At 36.0% G+C, this 22,630-nt stretch overlaps 1 protein-coding gene across 10 annotated transcripts in view; it reads left to right on the top strand.

Annotated features, from left to right (window-relative positions):
* HERC1 (HECT and RLD domain containing E3 ubiquitin protein ligase family member 1) overlaps positions 1-22,630 on the top strand; it is a 204,735-nt gene that overhangs the window by 30,314 nt on the left and 151,791 nt on the right. Inside the window, exon 2 of one of the 10 annotated variants that reach the window (XM_074366363.1) lies at positions 15,126-15,219. The exons of the other annotated variants lie outside the window; for them this stretch is intronic. The gene's annotated coding sequence lies outside the window, so the exon portion shown is untranslated. The remainder of the gene's footprint in view (positions 1-15,125; positions 15,220-22,630) is intronic. 10 annotated transcript variants of the gene reach the window in all.

The raw sequence follows: 22,630 nt of genomic DNA on the forward strand, positions 1-22,630 counted from the left end.
GGGGCCACCGGGGTCCCGGGTGGGCGGCAGGCGAGGCCTGAGGAAATCCTCCCGGCGCCGTGCGGCTCTCTGGCCCCAGAGGCCTCTCGCCGCCTGGGCGCGTACGGAGGAGCCGCGGTAGAAGCGGTGCCGCTCGCCCGAGAGGGCGAATGGACCCGCCCCTCCAGCGGCTTGCTGTACCTGTCCCTCGACCCTAGGGGGTCGCGTCTCTGACCTTCTCCCCCACCCCTTTATCCGCTAACGAGAGCCCCGCCCCCGGCCGGGGCTCGGACTGGGGGGTAGGGTGGCGGTCCAACTGGTTCAGGATCTGAGGAGAGTCGCGACCCCGGTGCCCCCGTCCCCAGCCGCCTTTTGAGGGATGGAGGTTGGGACGGCTTGTCTTTCCTCTTTCCTCTGCTTTTGGGTGGGGGCAGCTCATCATCTGGTAAACCTTTCTCCAAATCTTCAGGCTTTATAAAATTTTTAAAGCTTCTGCTACCAGGAGGGGAGACGAGCTGCATTGTTTAGTCTCTGGGATGAGATGAGGAGGATGATGACAGGAGCTGTCCCGAGGAACATGGTGAAACCTTTTTTTGTGATGGGTGGCAGGTTCCTTGGAGACACGAGGAGGACCGGAGCTGGTACCATCTCTCCCAGGAGGTTATGTAAAAGACATGATGTGCATCCTCGAGAGCTATGAAACACAGGGTCAGAATTTGCCTCAGTTTAAAAATAATGTCTTTAATACTGTGGAAAATATGGCTACTCAGAATAATAGGAATACCAAATTTGAACAAATCTATCCTTGTAATTCCATTTCCAGAGGTAGCATTTCATGGTTAACATTTTGGTGTAATTCCTAACAGACATTTAATATTTTTAAATAGTATTTGGCTCATCCTTGATTGAGACTTGCAAAATGATTTGTTTTATTTGAGTCACTTCTTTGGCCTGCTTGATTAAAATTGGTTACTTGTTCATTATCACTGGCTGTAGACTGTCATCACTGTTTCTTTCATTGGGACCTCTTCCAAAAGGATTGTTAGCTAAATGGTTTTGGAAAATATAACATTAAAAATTACAATCTTCTTGGATATAGTACATATGTATTTTTACAATTCTGCCTCTGGTGGGTACTGAAAAGAAGTAGTGTTTGTGGAAAGCAAATAAACTATAATTATTCATTGTGGGAAGAAACCTGTTTATCTCAAGGTTTTGTAACATTGATTTCTGTTAGTTATTTTTAGACCAAAATCATGTGACATTATTTTATAGTGCTTTCTTTATTTAAAAATATTTTGTATATGTATATTTTTATTGAAGTATATAGTCAGTTTACAATGTTTCAATTTCTGGCGTACGGCACAATGCTTCAGTCATACATGAACATTCATAGTGCTTTCTGATTGAGATAGGATGTGCCTTTGATTATGTAGGTTTCTTTTCTTTTTTTGGCTTGAGGGTGGGGGAGTGGGGAGGTAATTAGGTCTGTCTATTTAATTATTTTTTTAATGGAGGTACTGGAGATTGAACCCAGCTAAGCATGCACTCTACCACTTGAACTATACCCACCCCCCTGATTATGTACATTTCTATACTGTGTGTTTATACAAGTAAAATTGAGTGTCCTAGGTGCCTGTATGCGTGCATATATATATATATATATATATATATATGCATGTGTAGTAAGCATCTATACACATTCATAAATCTTGGAAGTGAGTTGAAATGTATTGTTATACTATTTGAGAAAAGAAAGCATTAGGTAGGGCAAAGAATAGTCTTGTAATATTTCTCCCAAATCACATGACAGGATTAGATGGCAGAATGAGACACCTAGGGAGGCTGGAAATGTGGAGGCTTTTAAAAATAGGATAGATTGTCATCTATCTGAGGTTGTCATTGGAATGGATCAAATGGCCTATTAAGGCCTCTTGTAATTCTAAACTTTTATGAATTTTGCTTTCCCTAAGGTTCTTATCACTTTGCTTCTTAAATTTCTAGTCATGCTGTTTGCATGTGACACTTACCCATTCATTTGCTGGTCATGTATTCCACTCCCAGTGCAGGCATCCTGGTGGTGCATGGAGGAGAAAGCAAATGTAAATGTGTCTCTGAATCTGTTTATTAATATAAACATCTGAAAATCCTATTTGATTAAAGGAATTTTGGAAGACTTGTTGGTTAGGCAGGGTTGGTTAGCAGAGAATACAGATGATAAATATAATACATTTCTAATGTCCCAAGCATTCCCACCCCCTAAAGACTAAATTACTCCACAGGACTGGATACATTGAACAGCTGATTTTTTAAAATTCAGATCTTTAGAACTTAAAATACTAATAATGATGACTTTGTGGTTTGGAGTGTGGAGAGAAGTTTGTATTACAATAAAAGCAAAGTGACTTAGGAAAAAACCTTAAATTTTATGGTTGGACAACTGTGTAATAACAACAAACTTACTACAATTTATTGATAATTTTTTATGGACATAAAACTTCAGCTTAACAGATGAAATGTGTTGTTACGGACACATGCCACAGATTTTCACGGTATTGAAAATATAAAAAAATTGGTCCTCTAAAATTTGCAAAGCCAGTAAAGTCACAACAGCCAGCAAATTTTTTTTCAACTGAAAGATGTATAAAGTATAAAAAACATAGACAATTTACTTTTTAGATGCCAGATCTGGCTTTTATGATTTTAGTTTGTTCTGCTCTCACTTACTGGGCTTTTTAAATTGATGGGAATATCAAACTCCAAATGAGATCCCTGAGCAAGGAAATATGACAGTTGCATAAAATGATCGATTGATGGATTTTATTTATTTTTAACCTTATTTTGAAATAATGTTAGACTTACGGCAGTGTTGCTAAGATAGTGCAGAGAGTTCCTATATACCCTTCACATAGCATCCTCTATGCTGACGACTTACACAACTATAGTACAATGATCAGAACCAGGAAATTCTCATTGGTAAAATATTATTAACTAAACTACAGACTTTATTTGAATATCACTAGTTCTTCTCCAGTGTATTTTTTTTCTGTTCTAGAATCTAATCCAGGATCCCACATTGCATTTAGTTGTCTTATCTTCCTAGTCTCACCTCCTCCAGTCTGTGACAGTACCTCAGTTTTTCCTTGTCGTTGATGACCCTGACACTTTTGATGAGTACTAGTTATTTTGTGTAATTTTTCCCATTTTGTGTTTGTCTCATGTTTTTCTCATGATTAGATCTAAGTTACATATATTTGCAACGAAACTACAAAGTGATGTACATGGTGTTGATATGTCTCATTGCTAGTGATATTTCAACCTTGATTGCATTATTAAGGTGAACTCTGCTGTATTCTCCACTGTAAAGTTACTATTCTTCTTTTTGTAATTGAGAGATACTTTGAGACAATGCAGATACACTGTTTCTTCTCAAACTTTCTCCCACTGATTTTAGCAACCGTTGGTGGATCTTGTCTGCAACAGTTATTACTATGGTGTTTGCCTACTGGTGATTTTGTATTTCCCTCATTCCTTTTACATTTATTATTGGAACTCTTCTGTAAGAAAGAGATGTCCCTTCGTCATTTATTTCTAAATTATTTATAAGTCTGATTTGATAGGTATTTATTTTATTCTACAGATTATAATCAAATACTATCATTATTTTGTTGCTCAGATTCTTCCAGTTTTTGCCATTAGCAGCCCTTTCAGTTTGGCCTCCACCCTTTTTGGAGTACTTCTTTGTATTCTGGCATCGCAGGCTATATTCCATGCGCAACTTGTATTTTCCCTTGTACCTGTCCTGGAATCAACCAGTTCTTTAAGAAGATTTGGTTCCTTTTATTGGAGAATAGAATTTAAGTCAAGATCTGGATGCTAGATGTGCTCACTGGGGTGTCATTGCTCCTGGCCCTCACAGGACAGAGCATGCAAGCGAACACACTCACATACCCATATACACATCTCTATATTTGTCTGTCTATATTAAAAACCGTATTTAAATGCATATTGATGTCTTCTATTCCAGTCCAGCACCACAAGCTTCATTTCAACCTTTTCTTATTTGTAACTTATTTTTTCCTGACAGTGAGAAACTTGGCTCTCATTCATTATCCATAGTATACTATCTTATTTTAGAATGTACATCAAGTAGTCCCCAGTTGCTAAGTCTTAACGAAAAACATATTTACCAATTAGAGTGTAGTATTTGTATACAGTTTTTTTCTTATTTTCTTTAGCCTTATAGTATCTAGTCAACATACTGCTTTTCAAAGTTAGTTTTTCTTCCTCACCTCCTTTAGTGTGGTTGTATTATTCATCTGTAATTTAGTTAGGTTGTTTTCTTACTCTTTTTTTTGGGGGGTGTGTGTGTAGGTAATTAGGTTCATTTGTTGTTTAATGGAGGTACTGGGGATTGAACCCAGGACCTCCAGCATGCCAAGCATGTATTCTATCACCGAGCTATACCTTTCCTTGCCTTTTCTTACTCTTTATACTGTTTTGGGTTTCCCCAATTCTGGCTGATTTTATTTTGGTATATGAAACATTACTATTATTAAACATTCCATTAGAAGATACACTCAGAGACAAATACTCCTTATTCCTCCTGCCCCATTCCCATTGCCCTTCCTCCTCCCCTTCCCCACTTGTTTTCCATGCCCAGGTAACCAGCTTCTTTAGTTTCTGGTTTATCCTTCCATTATCTTTTTTGCACAAATGAATAGATTATGTGTGCTTGCTTTTTTTTTTTTTTTTAATATTCCTTTTTTTGTCCTATACAACTTTTGTTTATTGAGATAGAATTCACATACCACAAAGCTCACCCTTTTGAAGTATATAAATCATTGTTCTTTTTTTGGTGGGGGAGGTAATTAGGTTTCTTTATGTATTTTTAAATTAATTATTTTATTTTATTTTATTTTTTAGTGGAAGTACTGGGGATTGAGCCCAGGACCTTGTGCATCCTAAGCACTCACTCTACTGCTGAGCTATACCCTCCCCCTAAATCATTTTTTAGTTTATTTGTAAGGTTGTGCAGCCATCACCACTACCTAATTTTTGAACATTTTCATTATCCGGAAAAGAAATCTTGTATCCATTAGCAGTCACTTCCTAGTCCCACTTCCCCAGTCACTAGTAACCACTGATCTATTTTCTGTTTCTATGAATTTGTCTATTCTGGCCATTTCATATAAATGGAATCATAAAATATGTGGACTTTTGTGCCTGGCTTCTTTCACTTAACATAATGTTTTCAAGGTTCATCTGTGCTGTAGGATGTATTAATACTTCATTCCTTTTTATGGCTGAATGATATTCCATTGTACGAATATACTGTATTTTGTTTATCCATGCATCAATGAATAGACATTTGGTTTTCCATTTTTTGGCTATTATGAACAATACTGCTATGTACATTAATATACAAATTTTTATGTGGGCATATGTTTTCAGTTCCCTTGGGTATATACCTAGGAGTGGAATTACTGGGTCATATGATAACTTTTTTAGGAACTGCCAAACTGTTTTCTCCTTCCCTTCTTTCTTATATGAAGAGTGGCAGGTTATAGATACTCTTTTGCACTTTATTTTTTTTTATGTAATAGTATCTCTTGGAAATCATTCCAAATCAGTGCATTCTTTTGAAGATATCATCTTCTGATATTTTCCATTTTAACAGCTGTATAGTATTCTACTATATATGTATCCTAATTTATTTAACTATTCTTCTATGTATGGGCATTTAGGTGGTTTTCTGTATTTAGCAGTTATAAACAATGTTGCAGTAAATGACCTATGTATATTCATTTTTGTACTGTAAGAGGTGTATCTTCAGGTTAGATTCCTATAAGTGGGATTGCTGAGTCAAAGGTTACGTGCATACGTAGTTTTATTAGGTACTGCCACATTTTCCTCCAGAAGTGTTGTACTACTTTGCATTCCCACTAGTAATGTGTGAGATCACCTGTTTTCATCACAGCCTCACCAAAAGAATGAGTTGTTGTGCTTTTTATTTTTATTTTTTGGCCAGAGAAGACTGATTTTTAAAAATATCCTACAGTCATTTCAATGACCTGAACCGATTGTGGAAAGGCCTTAATGCCTACCATTGGCAGGTTATTATAGCTTGAAAGTGAAATATATTGTCCAGTAATATTGCACTGAAACATAGAGGTTATTATGTGCAGGTGAAATAAACTAGAATGCCATTTCTGGTCTAGCCAGTTTCATTTGAAACTTTCTGCATTTAATGAAGTTGCTGCATTGATTCGTTGTATCTGTGCTCTGAAATACTTGTGGAGTTTAACAAAGGATAACTGAAATTGTAAGGAGAATATTTTTTCCCTCTAGAGTATGTATGAGATAGTAGTTTTTGGTTCATGTTGTGTGCTAGTTATTTTGAACAATACATGCAGTATATTGACACCATAGTATGGTAGTTATTTGACCAGTAATGGCTGTATCTGGAACCTGTTATATTTCCATAAGAAACAAGGCCAGTCTTAAGGAAGACGAGTTTAAAGTTCTAGATTAGAAGAATCCCATCAGATTTTAGTGGTGCTAAGAAATTAAGACAACATGAAAAGCACCCACACTTTACAAGGTGACAAGTTCTGCGAGACTGGAAATTTAGGTTCTTTTCCCCAAAAGGACATCGTTCCAGGTGCCTGGAACACATTAATGAGGAAAAAAAAAAAAGATTCTTGTCCTGGAGGAGCTTACATTCTAGTGGTTTTCTGATGAACTGATGTTCTCAGGAAAACATGCTGAGTGCTGATTGTAAGTGGAACCAATAAAGGTCTAGTGTAATCTTGTCACCTTTGGTGCTATAACAACCTCAAATAACACTTGATTTTACTAGTTACAAAGAGAAGGCCATGAAAAGTCACAGGATGGTAACTTGGTTGTTCACCAATCTTTTTTCCTCTTATTTTAAATGATTCCTACTACTAATAGTAGTAGTAGTTGTAATGGAATAATAATAATAGGATAATAGTCATATGGTGTAGGTTTTTCCTCAACTGGGATTTTATGAGAGGACTAAACCCTAATGTTCTAGGATATTTGAGCATTAATTGTAAGTGAAGAATTAACTTCTCTCCAGTGCATCTAGAATGGCAGTGGTTATGTGCTGTCCTTGGGAGAACTGAGAAAAGATTCACTCCAATGTTCACTTCAGGTTCTATGATTCAGATGGATGAAACCCAGCTGAGAAAGGTCATGGTCATTATAGTTAATTAGCTCTGTTTTGTTTGTTTTCTAACTTACTACCACTTATTAGCAGAATGATGTTGGATAAGTTTTAATCTCTTAGCATGTTTCCTGATGTATAAAATGGAAATAATAATAGTTATTACCTCACAGGACTCAGGTGAGGATTAAACAAAAAAGTTTTTCCTATCTATGTGTATCCATTTCGGTGGCTTTAAAAACTATCTATATGTTGATTGACTTCCGTATTTATATCTTCATCTCAGACCCCTTCCCTGAGGTAGTGTCATAGTTCATCTGTTTATTCCACATCTCACTTGGCTCTGTAAAAGGCATCTCAAGGTACATTTGCACAACATAGAAGTTGTGAGTCTTATCCTCACCATTTCCTCTGAATGTGCTCTTAGCAAAAATGGCAGGACCATTTGACTAGTCATTCAGACCAAAAGCCTAGGTGTCAACTGTGATTCTTCTCTTTTCTTTGTACCCTAAAACCAGCCTATCAGCAAATCTTCTTGGCTCTGTCTTTTGAATATATTTCTAATCTGATCAGATATCGTTATCTCTACCTTATTTTTCTGGTCTAAACCAGCATCGTTTCCTGGTTAGATAATTACAGTAGTCTCTTAATTGTTTTCCCTGCTTTCTCACTTGACCTCCTACAGTCTTTTCTTCATTTCATAGTTAGAATGATCTTTCTAACTGTCAATCAGATAGGCTACTCCTCTGTTTAATACGTTCAGTGACTTCCTTTTACAATGAAAATAATAGCCAGATTCCTAGCCATGGCCTGAAAGGTCCTCCGCCATGTGGTGCGTCCCTGCCTACCTCCTCTGTTCACTCCACTCTGCTACACTGAACTTTCCTATATTCTTTGATAATCCCAGGTGCATTCCCAGGGCTTGATAACTGTTCTTGCTCTGCTCTTCCCTCAGGTTTTTGCACTGCTTGCTCCTTCACATCATTCAGGTGTCTGCTTACAAAGGGGTTCTCAGAGTCTACTCCTTTAGAGAGATTGTCAATGATCACACTATAGAAAGTAGAGATCACCTTGCCCCTACTCTCCTTGTCTCTCTTGCTTTATTTTTTATAATATGCTTTTTGAAATTTAATGACTTCTCTACTTGCTTATTACTTGTCTTCCTCACTAGAATGTAAACTCCATGAGAGCAGGAGCTGTATATGTCCTGTTCATTTCAGTGCCTAGAAGAGTCTGGCACATAGTAAGGCAGGGATGCAACTCTAGAAAGTTGTCTGTGGAATAAAATTATTTCTGAATTAAATTATGTGATTCTGCCTTTTTAAGATTTTAAGCCAAAGGAGAACTATTAAGTCAGTTAACAATGCTGTGAATTTTTTGCATTGGATACTCACATGTGAAATGTTAAGTTTTAGAATTTATAACATGATTAAGAGCATATAATTGTGCCAAGGATATGCTAAGTAATATGTAAAAAATTAGCTTGAAGTTTAGCTCTTGTGTTTGTTGCAGTGTTTAACATTCTTTGTCCTCTAATTATAATGTTAGTGATGTTAATGTAATAGTAATATTTGCTTTTGCTCTGACAGGGTATTTTTCCTCACTCTAAACTCTTGGTTTAAAGTCTCTTGTTGGGGAGGGTATAGCTCAGTGGTAGAGTGTGTACTTAGCATGCACAAAGTCCTGGGTTTAATCCCTGGTACCTCTATAAACCAACAAACAAACTTAATCCCCCCCCCCCCATAAATTGTAAAGAATCTAAAAAAAAGTGAAGTCTCTCTTGATCTTGATTTTTGGGAGGGGTACATCATTGTCCAAGGTTTTTTTTTTTTTTTCCTTAACACAGTCGCATTTATAGAACTCCTTTTAAATTTCGCCCTTTTAAAGACCTTTCCTGTTAGTCACTATACAATAAAACTGTTTGGTAATGGGAATTTTTACATGATACAATTTAAATAAGCAGCTTTGCTAACTGATAGCATTAGAAATCTAGGATAACCTAATCTAAAACTAGGACTATTATATTATCCATGTGTTATGTTTAAAAGCATGTGGAGGCCAGTATCTTTTATATAAGATATAATTGAATTTTCTTATACAGCTAAGCATCCAGTGATGTATAATGAAATTTTGTCAGTAATATGGTCATAGTTTCTGATTTTTCAAAATTACTCATTCTTTTGAAAAGAGAATGATGAAGAGATTTATGTAATTTAGTGGAGGTTGTATGGACAGATGCACGTATAAAGGAATGATACTGGGTAGCACTTACTGAGCATTTATTGTGCACCAGGCACTGTTATAAGAACTTTTAAAATCTAGCTGAACTACTTATTATTTAAACCATGTTTAATTTAACCTGTTTATTTTGAAGATAGGAAACTGAAGCACGGAAAGGTTAAGTAACTTGCCCAAGATCACCTAGCTAGAAAGTGGTGGAGCCTGGATTAGAGTTCAGAAACAAAGGCAGGTGTTGGTAGAAATTGTAGTGGGCAGAGCATGGAAACGGCTCACCTTGTTGTGATGGTTTTGGCTGATCTAAAATCTCATCCAAATAACGTCGTTTGGGCAGGACCATTCTACATAGGTGTTCAGCAACTCCTGCTGACAGTGAAACAGAATTTTAGGTGTCACGTGTTGCTTTGACTTCTTAAAGAATGCTTCTGATTCTGTTCTGTCAAAGAAGGGTAATAGATGTTAGAAGAGAGCAACAATTAGAGTAAGGATTGAACTATGCTATATAAAGGTGCATATTAGTGCATCCTTATGCCCTGAAATAAGTTTTTCTTTGTAGACTTTGAAACACAAAGCTATTAGAGAGCAGGTTTATCCTGCAAACAGTCTAGAGTGCAAACAAGTAGTGAAATAATAATGACTTACATTTGGATATAGCTTTTCAGTTTTCAAAGGAGTTTGGTAAACATTTTCTCAGTTGATCTTCATAACACCTCTGTGAGAGAGGCAGGGTAGATAGCTTCCATTTGATAAGTTTCCACAGAGGAGAGAGAACTGCTTAAGGACATATCCCTGAATAACCTCTAGTTGCTAGACCCTCTATTATGAAAGATTACTCGTAAACAAAGTTGCTGTTCCTCTGCAAAACTGCCACAGTGTGAGTGGTGGGCTTCTGCACTGTATGGTATTATGGACTTGATCTGTTAAATTAGTGACTGGAAAGTTGCTTAATTTGGAAGCAGAAGACACTTGGCATGATGAATGGGCAAAGATGGCCTATTATAATTGGCGTGTTCTTAGTGTTTGTGATACTGAAAAATTTTAAGAAATATAATTTAGATTAAAACTGTAATTCTGATAGCAACACTGTTGTAATCTTTTTAAAACCAGTCTTTTTCATTAAAGCCTTCTACCAGTTAGGCTGTAGCAATATTGATCATGTTTTGATTGTGTTTTAGGTTAGCATAGGGGTAGGCCACTTTGCTTTTTTGAAGTCAGAAGAAAGAAAGTTTGGTAGCTTCTGAAAGTCTCATGCAATGTAGCAGTAGTGTAATGCTGATAAAAGTTTAGTATGTCCCCTGTTTCCTCTGTTCATTTTGAAGATACTTTGATTGCTTTGGTTAATTTAAATTGATCTGAGATATATATATTTTTAGCACCTTTATTGTGGTATGATTCCTGTACAGTAAACTACACATATTTCATATGTACAATTTGATGAAATTTTAAAAAATTCAAGTATAGTCAATTATAACATGTCAATTTCTGGTGTACAGCATAATGTCCCAATCATGCATATATATGGGTGTGTATATATATGTGTGTGTGTGTATTCATTTTCATATTCTTTTTCATTGAAGGTTATTACAAGATTTTGAATATAGTTCCCTGTGCTGTACAGAAGAAATTTGTTTTTTATCTATTTTTATATATAGTGGTTAACATTTGCAAATCTCAAGCTCGCAAATTTATTCCTTCCCACCCACTTCCTCTCTGTAACCATAAGATTGTTTACTATGTCTGCAAGTCTGTTTCTGTTTTGTAGATGAGTTCATTAGTATCATGTTTTTTCTTTTTTCTTTTTTTTTTTTTTAAGATTCCATGTATGAGTGATATCATGGTATTTTTCTTTCTCTTTCTGGCTTATTTCACTTAGAATGATGATCTCTAGGTCCATCCATGTTGCTGCAAATGGCATTATTTTATTCTTTCTTATCGCTGAGTTGTATTCCATTGTATAAATATATCACAACTTCTTTATCCAGTCATCTGTCAGTGGACATTTAGGTTGCTTCCATGTCTTGGCTATTGTATATAGTGTTGCTATGAACATTGGGGTGCATGTGTGTTTTTGAATTAGAGTTCCCTCTGGATATATGTCCAGGACTGGGACTGCTGGATCATACGGTAAGTCTATGTTTAGTTTTTTGAGGAATCTCCATACTGTTTTCCATAATAGCTGCACCAAACTACATTACCACCAGCAGTGTAGGAGGGTTCCCTTTTCTCCGCAGCCTCTCCAGCATTTGTCATTTGTGGACTTTTGAATGATGGCCATTCTGGCTGGTGTGAGGTGATTCTTAATTGTAGTTTTGATTTGCATTTCATAATCACTGATAATAAGTGATTTTGAGCATTTTTTTCATGTGCCTATTGATCATTTGTATTTCTTCCTTTTCACTTGCTGAAGAGACTTTCTTTTCTCCACTGTATATTCTTGCCTTCTTTGTCTAAGATTAGTTGACTGTAGGGCTGTGGGTCTATATATGGGCTCTGTATTCTGTTCCATTGATCCATATGTCTGTTTTTGTGCCAGTACCATGCTGTTTTGATTACTGTAGCTCTGTGGTATTGTCTGAAGTCTAGAAGGGTTATTCTTCCAGCTTCATTCTTTTTCTTCAGTATTGCTTTGGCAATTCTGGGTCTTTTGTGATTCCATATAAATTTTAGGATTATTCGTTCTAGTTCTGTGAAATATATCATGGGTAATTTGATAGGGATCTCATTAAATCTGTAGATTGCCTTGGGCAGTATGGCCATTTTAACAATATTGATTCTTCCAGTCCAAGAGCATGGAATATCTTTCCATTTCTTTAAGTCATCTTTAATTTTCTTAATCAATGTTTTGTAGTTCTTCATCAATTTGGTGAATTTAGGTAGATGTATACACCAATGAAACCACCACCACAATCAAGGTAGCTAATATTTCCATCACTCCCCAAGATGGTATGAGATATTAAGAGGAACTTTTCAAAACTCTTGAAGATATGCTGTATAAGGCAGTAAAGTCAGATGCAAGTTAACAGAATCACTTCAGTTTAAAGTAATTGATCATTGACAAGATGACATTGTTTTGCAAAAAAATCTGAAGAATTGCTGAATGTTTTGTATTTTTAAGTTGTATCTTTCAGTTCTTAGTGTTGTTTTCTTTTTCCATGGTGCTCTCTTGTAACTGCCTCTGTATTACCACCCCCGCCCTCTCAGTCTGCCATCTGTTGGTTTGGCTCTGTATTTCAGAGTAGGAAAGCAGGAAAGGGTTTTTGTACACAAGATAAAACTAGTCCTGTTTGGAGCTCAGTGAGCTGTAGCACTTATGCAATATGTCTGCTGATGATAAATTCCAGAAGTACCATGGGAGTAGAAATACAGTGATGACGCTGCAATATTATCTGTAACTTAAATAAAAATTAAAAATTAAAAAATAAATCATACTTAAACTGTTTTTTTCATGGAAAGCCATAAATTGGCTTGATATTGTTAACAGGCTTGTTAATTGTATAGGAGAGTTTAGCATGTTGCTTGTTAGTGAAATTTTTGTCAAATGGTTTCTTTTAGTCCTTTATAAACATAATTTGATCATAATAAACTTAAATTCACCTGTGCCTGACTGTGCATTAATCTTTTATGAGACTACGTAGAGACTATTTGCAGTCCTCAGCAGGTAATTCAATTTCCAGTCAGTGTTTTTTTTAAGTATTTTTGTTACAAAGTATTTTAAACATACATTAATATAAAATTAAAGGGAATAGTGTAAAGAGCTCCCGTGTACCCATCATTGAGCCTCCAGAATTATTATTGAGAGTCTTATTTTCTCTATATTTCTATCCACCACTACCCATCCCTACCCTTGGACTTTTTTGAACCATATTCCAGACATACTTAATTTGTAAATTTCAAATAGTTCAGTAAGATGGAGTCACTCTCTCTTTTTATGAAATAAGCATAATACCATTATCTTACCAAAAAATTTTATAACAAGTTTTTAATATCACATAATCAAGTTTCGTATTTTTCTGATTGTCTGTCACACACACACACATACACTTTGCTTGAAGTGGGATCCAGATAAGGTACATACTTTACAATTGTTTGGCATGTATATTAAATCACTTTTAATCTTTAGATTCTCCTTCCATCTCTCTTTTTTCTTTTCTTTTTAAAAAGTTTTTGTTAAAAGAAACCAGATTTTTGAGAAGTTTCCCATAGTCTCATTTTGCTGATTTCATCTCTGTAATTGTTTAGGTTTGTCATATTTTTTTTTTTCTTTTGGTAGGAATACCTCATAAGAGTAATTTGTATTTCTGTAAAGAGATATGTAAGGTCTTGCTACCTTTCTTTGTGCTGTTGGCAGCTATTGATGATCATTGCTTAGACTTATTAATTCATCAGGGATTACAAAATAGTAAAATTTTATTGTTCATGTGTTAGGTGATGTTCTTTAGGATGGTTCTTCAACATTGTAAATTGTATATTTAAGGCCTTGTTTTTATATCAGAGCTGGTTCTGGGATGATTTGACGAGGTTCTGTGGTGGAATGCTTTTAAAAAGGGAAGAGTGCAAGTCTTTATTATTGAAAATTCAGAGAAAACTTGGGACTATCAAATAACTAAACTCTGTTTAAAGGATGTTTAGCCAATAAATAGCTGAACAGCCCATCATGAGATAACAGCTTGTGACCTAGCATGTGTCATTGGTCATTGGTGTTTGTTCTTTTTAGATGTCAGTGTTCATATTCAGAAATTTCAGCAGTAATTTGTGCAGGGCAGCAGTTACTAGTTTTTTTAGTTGGGTTTCTCAGCATGAATTTGTGAACAGGCCTTGTGTGTGAATCAGATTTAAGAAATATTGAGTTTATGTAACATAGCATATTTTATATTAATAGTTGTCAAAGAACTAGAGCAGCAGTATTTCCCAATGTGGTTCCATGACAAAAGGGTTTGGGGGGTCAAATAAACTTGGTGACCAGTGTGCACTTTTTCCTCTCTTAGAATGAAATATAGTACATATTAACATGTAGAAGACCTACAGTAGAGGAACCTGTTAAACATTAACTCAGCATTTTCTAAATTTTTTGACCACTGAACGTTTTTTCCCCCTCATAACATCTTGAGGAACTAGTGGAACAAATTTTCTAAAGGAAACAGATTTTGGGAAATGTTGGATTAAAGGGTTTGAACAATGGCTAAAGAAAAATGTCTAATAATGATGAGTGTGTGTGACTTTACTACAGTGATATGGAGAAATTTTTGATAGGCAAGACATTTTTTAAATGAGAAAAAAAGTAAGAGGCAAATGTTGCCTGTTTGTTTTAGCTTAGCCTGAAAACATTTATACTTTTAGAGAAGCAATGTTAGAAAAAGACTTTAGTTATATATAACATTTACTACACGCCAGGCGCTGTTTTCAGTCCTTTATATATAATTTGTAATTTGTTTAATCTTTACAACAAACTTTTCCAGTAGGTACACTGTTGTTACCCCAATTTTACAGATGAGGAAATTGAGACAGAGATTAAGTAAATTGGTCAAGGTTGCCTTGCGTATTTGGTGGTGCAGCAGTGTCAGGATCTGGACCTAGACACCTGGCTCCAGAGTCCATGTGCATAGCCACTCCTCTACACTGCCCGATAGGGCAGATGGAGATCATGAAATATAAATTAGATTAAGAGGGGATTTAAAGTCTGTTTGGAAGGACCATGCACATTTTCTTTAATTTTCAGGCAATCAGGGCCTAAGAGAAGAACGTGGAGAGCTGGCTGTGTCCCAGTGAAGATAGAAAACATGGACACCTGGGAATTGTTATCCATAAAAAAGGTATACCTCCCAAAGACATAGATTAGATGCAAATAGAAGGCTGAGTTAAGAGGACATTGTTAATACTAGAATTTCAGACTTAGAAGGGAATTGGAGCTCATTTTATTAAGACCCCCTCATTTTATGTATGAGATCTGAGGTTACATAGTTTGTTCACATGCTTGTAGTAATAGTCATAGTTCACATGAGTATGCTGCATTAAAGCATTTTCAGATAGATTCTTGTTTGTTCCTCTAAACAATCCTGAAAGCTAGGTAGGTTCTATGTTTTCCACAGCAAAGCTGGTTCTTGAATTTAGATATTCTGCATCTTAAAAGCTAAAGTTTTCTGCACCATATCACATAGAAGTGTACATATAGTAAATGTACAGTACAGCTTGATTAGTTGCACAGAGATGGAATTATTTTCAAATTCTGCTACTTTCTGTCAACCTGAAAGATTTTTAGGAGGGAAGGTAGGATTCAAGGTGAGGGAACGAGAAAAACTTTCCATTTCCTCCTTAGTTGGGTCTTTATGGTGTGACTTCGTTGTTTTGTTTACAAGTGAATTCTCAGTGCACAGTAGGTATAGTCAATGATAGTTAAGTTCATTTCCAAATGAATTTTGCCATTTAGATTTTCCCTGGTATGATTTACCTCTACTCATGTTGCAATAGAGATAAACCTAGATGTTCTCTAATATAGGAAGATTTGAGTTGAAGATTTGTTGATCCCAGCTAATTGCCTGCCCTTTAGCTTTCTTCTGTGTAGTTTGTGCAGAACACAAGCTTAAGTAAACTTATCTTGCTGTCGGGCTTTTATCTTCCTTCTAAGAAGGGTAGGCAACTTAGAGTCTATGTTTATGGGAGCAATGTTCCCACCCTCCTAGTCCTTTCTGAGTAAGATTTGTAAATCTAACTCTGAGTTTATAGAGATGGTATCACTGTTATTATTTAAAGGAAAATTATGTTGCAAGGACATTAAAAGTAAGATTTGCTTAATACAGACACTCCTAGGAATAAATGAGTTTATTACATGTGCTCCATCAGGAAGGGCATGGTTAGTAATAGAAAAACCATATTTATCATTTAACTCTATGTATACTTTTATAACAAAAAATAATTTTTTTTTCCTTATTATCATCACTGGGGCTCAGCTGTGCATGATTTAGCTGTTCTGCCTTCTTACCTAAGCTTTTACCTTGAAAAATTTCTCAAATCTGTAGAAAAGTTGAAGAATAGTACAGTAAACACTCATATACTTTTCACTTAGTTTCACAGATTGTAACATTTTGCTGCAGTAGCTTTTTTCTTTTCTCTAAACACACACACACACATTTTGCTTTAAGTGAGAGTAAATTGTAGTCATCAAGACACTCCCCTACCTCCTCCAAAAAAGTACTTCAGGTGTGTATCTCCTAAAAATAAGGATATTCTCCAACATACCCACAAAGCCATTGTCATGCTTAAGGAAAATAACATGAATTCATTATCTCATATGCAGCGTCTATATTTAAATGTTTACATTTGCTCCTGTGTATCTTTTACGACTTTTTTGTTTGTTGTTTTTTTTCTGATCCAGAATCCAATCACATTTACATACTGCTTTTGGTTTTTATGTCACTTTAGTCTCTTTTAATCTAGAACAATCCTCAGCCTACCCCCCCCCCCTTTAAAAATGACATTAACTTTATTGAAGAATCTAGGTCATTTGTGTTATATAATGTACTACAATTTGAATTTGCTGATTTTGTCTTTAAGATTATTCAAGATAAACATGAACTACATGAACACTACATAGGTGATACGTACTTTTTGCATCACATCAGGAGGCACCTAATTCCATTTTTTTTCCATTTATAGATGATGCTCAGTTTGATCACTAATTTAAAATGGTGGCTACTACCAGATGACTTAACTGTAAATGTACATTTCCCCCCTTTGTAACTAATAAGTAATCTAGGGAGTGTGGTATTTTGAGATTGCATGAAAATCCTTTCTCCCACAACCTTTTCCCAATGGTTTTAGCATCCTTGGGAAGATTATCCTTGCCTGGATAATTCTTTTCCTTTTTTTTAAAATAAAAAAATTCTTAAGCAATACACCGCATGGTTAGAAACTCACATGGTACAAAAGGGGTTACAGCAAAATGTTTATCTCCCTTTCATTACCCTATCTCCATTTTCCTAGTTTTTCCCGGAGTTAACTGTTAAACAGTTTCTTGTGTATCCTTTCCGAGATTCTAAACCTCTCCAATCATGCAGTAACATATATTCCCTCTTTTTTCTTTTTATACAAATGATAGCATACTGCAGACTTCTTTACATCTTATTTTTTTATTGTGGTAAAATATAGATAGCATATTTAAGTTTTAAATTATTTGTAAAGTGCATAATTCAGTGGCATTAAATGCATTCACAATGTTGTGTAACCAACTATTTACATACCAGACTTTTTCATCATCCCAAACAAAAATTCTGTACCCATTAAATAATAATTCCTTCTTCCTCTGTCCTCCCGGCCCCTGGTAACCTCTATTCTCCTTTCTCTATGATTGCTTATCTTTGGTATCTCATATAAGGGGACTCATACACTATTCGTCCTTCCATGTCTGGCTTATTTCACTAAACATAATAATTTCAAGGTCCTTCCATGTTGGAGCATATATCAAAATTTCATTCCTTTTTATGGCTGGGTAATACTTGATTTTATGTATATACCACATTTTGTTTCCCTTTTTATCTGTTGGCAGACACAGGTTGTTTCTGCCTTTGGGCTATTGTGAATAATGCTGTGAACACTGGTGTACAAATATCTGTTTGAGCTCCTGCTTTCAATTCCTTTGGATGTATACCTAGGAGTAGAATTGCTTGATCTACATCTTAACGTGTTATTAACTTAATATATCATGGTTATCATTCAATATATTCCAGATTGTTGAAGATTTTTCTTAATCATTTTAATGATTGCCTTGAATCCCAGTGTTATGTTTATGATTTATTTAACCAGTTTCTTATTGGACTTTAGATTGTTTCCACTTTTTTGTATTTTACCTTTTTTTCCTTTTTGGTATTCTAAACAAGGCTGTAATGAGTAGAATATTTCTTGGTTTAAGCAATATCTTATTCTTCATTAAAATTACAATGTGAAAATGTTGATTGAGCCTACACTCATTGAGTATACTTTCTAAATATCCTTAAAATTCATTTCCTCACAGACCCAATACATTATTGCTCTTTTATTTTAGGCCCTCATCTCTCAGCTCAACTTTTGGGGTATTTCTTGTGTCTTGGCCATTCTGTTCTTCTCTTAATTCCTTGGAGTATTATCCATAGCTCCTGCTGGGTAACTTTGTTATGCAGTGTTATCCTATTGCATTAAAGTTGCTTACACATCCTTATTCTCTTCTGGGTTCTGAGTCCTTTAGGTGCACTGTGCTTTGTATATAATACTTTCCTACTGTGGATATATTTTACACATTCTTTTCAAGTTTCTAGTAGTAATAAATTAGAATACCTTTGTTAAAATTAACATACAGTTACAGAAAATTTTTTTCAAATGTGCAAATAAGACTGACCTTAGTTCATTAGTGAATATGGTAGGGGTACATTCCTTTGGGTTTGTTCGTTTGCTTTTTTGTTTTGTTTGTTTTGTTGGATGAAGAGGTAGAAAGGTTACTTTGAAGCCAGTTGTTATTTGGCGCTGTTGTGTCTCTCCCTGCCTGCTCCCTGTTTCTTTTAATGCCATTAGGTCTTTCAGATAGTCTCTTAAGTTTTATTTTTCTCTCCTCAGAATCATAATCACATACTGCTATTTGGAGATTGTGTGAGGAGCTAGCTATAGAACCCACTTCCTACATTTTTGCTATTTCTCTATTTTTTATTTTAGAGAGCCTCGTAAGAATGAGTTCTTGAAGTATGAATTAGATATATCACTGGGAGTTCAGTGAGGATAAATTTACCAAAAATGTTATAGTTGCCATGACTTAGGCTTTAGAGGCTAGCAAATAGATGGTTCTAAAGAAGGGGGAGGAGATTTTCCCTATAAACAATATATGATGAGGACCACTGACCTCTTCATGCCTCTAGAAAATCTACTTTTGTTGAAGTCTGTTGTCTGGTTCATGGCCACTGGTCAGCTACAAATTAAGGTATCCTACATGTGCTGACATTGCTATTTGCATTTCTGGAATAATTGCATCTATTTGCATAACAGGTTGTTGAACTTGACAAATTGATAATTTGCTTTGTTCTTTTGTTCTCAAGGGTCCTTTTATTAAAAAGTGCTTTGATGTACTAAAAGCCCCAAGGTTGATAGCAGCCATTATTTAGAATCATTACATTGAACACAGAATAATTAAAAACATAGTACACTTGTGTATAGCTAGTTATCATAAACTTTTTGTACTAGAACACTATAGTGATATATTGCTATTTATTATTTTTCATCAGCAAGAATACTGTATTTCTAGTGTTAGTGTATACTCTTGATGGCATAAAAAGAAGGAACTTACAATAGTTCAAATTACTTCCCTTTAGGAGATATATGGTAAACGATTAAAGATCGTACAGTACAATACTTCACACTTATTTTTACAGTTTTCAAAGTTCTTTTATGTAAGAGAAATGGAAATTCCAAGATAGGAAAGATAATTGTAGGTTAAGGTTATTAGAACAAGTTTAATTGGAGGGGAGGAGTAAGTAATGTAGGATCTGAATTTGTATGTGAAGGAAGTATAAGATTTGTTAGGTAGAGAGCAGGCAAGAGGTGGGCCTTCTAGGGGGCAGCAGCGTGAGTAAGGGTGCAGAGGTAGGAGTGAACACATCCCAGCTGAGTGATGGTAAGGATTGGAAGGGATGCCTGCCTGACTAGAGCAGGGGGCTGCTGAGGAGCATGTGGTGGTTAAGATTTGATGGGTTAGAGGGAGCAGTTGATTATGCGTCTTGGGAAACAGACTGAGGAACTATAAGCCTAGGGAGCTGTATTACTGAGGGCCCTGGCAGGAAATAAATGGACTAGTTATGAGATTTGGGTATGCTTAAGGAAAGCAACAAGGAGTTGTGAAATTCCCAAGGCCTAGCAATATCAGGAAGCCATTGGTACTTTTCAGCCAGAGGGGCAAGAAGAGGAACACTGAAGCCTGAAGAAAATTGGAGCAGTGGAAACCAAGGACCTTTGGCCGTAGAGGAAAGAATTCCAAGGTGGGGAGGGAGCCAGGGAAACAAGGACCCCAATTTCCTTTTCTTCTTATCCTGTGATTTCCTGATAGTGCCTCTCATTGGCCCAACCCAGCTAGAAGCTAGGGCAAGTTGAACAATGTAGTCCTAGAGGTCAGCCTCAAAGGGCAGAAAGCAGAGATAGAAAGATAGGTGGTTAAGTTTGTTTGGGAGACTAGGATCATGTAGAGAATGCCTAGCCCAGGACCCATGTTAAATTATTGTAAATTTATAAGCAGAGGAATGTCATACTGGCAATGCTCTTGTAGGAAGATTGGTTTAGTGGATTTTGAGGGGGTCTTTTAAGAAAAACCTCTTTTCAGGCAAAGTTCCAACTTGTAACAAAAAAGGCAGAATGCCGTCTATTGTCTGAGTAATCCTTATAGTCCCCATGTGCAATATAATTTTTTAATTTCTCTGTAGACTTCTTAGACCAGAATTACCTACTGCAGAGAGTTCCTGAATTCCTGCAACAAGAAGATAGGATGCCAGCGGCTTAAAGGGACAAAAGAAGGAGCAGTACAAAGTGCTCGCCTTGAAAAGCTTGTCTGGTTGTAGAGTAGATGGGGCAGTGGTGATGAAGTGGTATTATTACGTGAATAATAGCAAATCAGGCAGAGTATGACAAACGCTATAATATGTGCAGCAAAAGTGTTATCAGAGTTTAGAGGAGGAAGTGATCAAATCTTTATTGGTGAGTATGGAGTGATTAAAACATGAAAGGCTTCATGGAGAAAGTGATCTTTGAGACAGGCCTTTGAAGGAGAAATATGAATTTTGACAGGTAATTAGATAGGTGAGGACCGTCAGCTATAGAGAATAGCGTGAACAAAGGCGCAGAGGTGGGAGTGTTTGGTTTGTTAAAATTAGTTGGTATTTAGGGGAGTTGCGGAAGATGAAATCAGAAGGCAAACTTGGCTCCCTCTGAGTGGACTTAAACCTACAACATTGTCTTATTTTCAATTTCATGGGAAATGGTGAGCCATTGACTTCTTTATAGGTGGGTAATGATATAATTGGATAGAACTGAGCTTTAGGAAGATTAATCTAGCAGAAGTGGGTAGAAGGCAGTGGAGTGGGGAGACTCCTTGGGAGCCCACTGCAGTTTCCCAGGGCACGTTATGAAGGCTGAAGCCACTGGTATGTTAGAAGAGGCTGGAGTGTAAAGGAAAGGCCTGAGTCAAAGACTGCTCTATTGTTTTGAGTCAGGGTAAGTGAGTGATGTATCAGAAGGAGCTAGTTTTGTAAGGTTGCAGAAGGGAGGGTAGGAGAACATTAGAAGGTAGGGAAGCTGGACGAGATGGTGAAGTTAATTTTGAACATGGTGAATTGGGGGTGGGAAGCATTGACATGGTGATGTCCACCAGGCATTTGGAAACAAGACTGATACTCTGTAGAAGTTCTGTCCAGAGATGTGGATTTGGGAGATACCTGCAGAGTGATGGGTTAAGCTTTAGCAATGAACAAATAGAGTTGATGTGAAAAAAAAGAAAAAATATTTTAAAGAAAAAGAGGAGGTCCCAGAACCTTTGGGCATTAAGTAGACAAGAGGAGGCAAGAGGTCTCCAAATTATTGTTTTTTTTAAATTTATTTGTTTGTTTTTGGTCAGCTTTAATGAAGTATAATTAGCATACAGTAAAATTTATTATTTTAAGTGAAAAATGTGACAGACTTTGACAAATATATAGTCATATAGCTACCACCACAATCATGATATAGTCCATTTTCATCATCACCAGAAAGTTCCAGCTTACCTCTCTGCAGCAGTTAATCTGTTCCCCCTGTTTCCTAGCCACTGGGAACCACTAATCTGCTTTCTGTCATTATAATTTTGCTTCTTCTAGAACTATATATGTATGGAAGTATAGTTATGTAGTCTTTTGTCTCTGACTTCTTTCATTTAGCGTAATGCTTTTGAGATTCATTCATGCTGTTGCTTGTATCGGTAGTTTATCCCTATTTATAACTGAGTGGTATATTCCATTGTATTAATATACTGTAATTTATCTATCCATTTATCAGTTAATTGACATTTCAGTTTCCAGTTTTAAGCTATTCCGAATAAAGTTGCTGTGAACATTCATGTACAGGTTTTTATGTGTTTTCATTTTTCTTGACAAATACCTATGGAGTGGAATTGCTGCATATGTAGTCAATACAGTATATGTTTAGTTTTATAATAAACTGCCAAACAGTTTTCCATTCTACATTCCCATG

Source organism: Camelus bactrianus, chromosome 6 (genome assembly GCF_048773025.1).
Source record: "Camelus bactrianus isolate YW-2024 breed Bactrian camel chromosome 6, ASM4877302v1, whole genome shotgun sequence".
Classification (NCBI taxonomy): Eukaryota; Metazoa; Chordata; class Mammalia; order Artiodactyla; family Camelidae; genus Camelus; species Camelus bactrianus.